The sequence below is a fragment of the Pogonomyrmex barbatus genome, unplaced genomic scaffold (assembly GCF_055798465.1).
Source record: "Pogonomyrmex barbatus isolate J1 unplaced genomic scaffold, ASM5579846v1 scaffold7, whole genome shotgun sequence".
Lineage (NCBI taxonomy): Eukaryota > Metazoa > Arthropoda > Insecta > Hymenoptera > Formicidae > Pogonomyrmex > Pogonomyrmex barbatus.
The window spans coordinates 119744-120344 of NW_028297171.1; the positions used below are offsets into that span (position 1 = coordinate 119744).

At 42.1% G+C, this 601-nt stretch overlaps 1 non-coding gene across 1 annotated transcript; it reads left to right on the forward strand.

Moving 5' to 3' along the window:
* Positions 1-327: 327 nt before the first annotated feature.
* TRNAT-GGU (transfer RNA threonine (anticodon GGU)) lies at positions 328-399 on the forward strand. The gene has a single exon. It is a non-coding gene; the product is annotated as a tRNA-Thr (tRNA).
* The last annotated feature ends 202 nt before the right edge of the window (positions 400-601 follow it).

Here is a 601-nt window from a genome sequence, read left to right on the forward strand (position 1 = left end):
TGGTCGGGCCCCGCCGTGACGCACACCTTCCCTTCTTATTCGGGGGCTCGAGCCATGCTTGATGCAATCTCTTCTGTCGTGTTCCAGGAGGATTATTTGTATATTTGCCAATGGCGTTGGAGGGTGTCGCCGCTGCAGTCCGACCTGCATCCATCGAGAGAATAGGACCATCATCTCTCTGGAATACCGGTCGTGGGGATTCGAAAGAATACATGTATATATATATATATATATATATATATATATATATATATGTGTGTGTGTGTGTATCATTGTATTGTTGACGTGTTATTCTAAACACGTTATTTGCGATAAATATCATCACATGCCTCGGTAGTCGAAAGGATAAGATGCCTGCCCGGTAAGCAGGAGATCCAGGTTCGATTCCTGGCTGAGGTAATATTTTTTCGCAAAATAATTACGAGTTTTCACGACTGGTTCATGGTCGGGCCCCACCGTGACGCACACCCTCCCTTCTTATTTAATAAATTTTCATCCATATTCTCTCGCTGCATGTATTTTGCTAATTGCAATTCCATTCGCGCTGTTACATTTTTTAGCTAATCTTCATTATAACTTATGGTTTTTTCTAATCCATCTA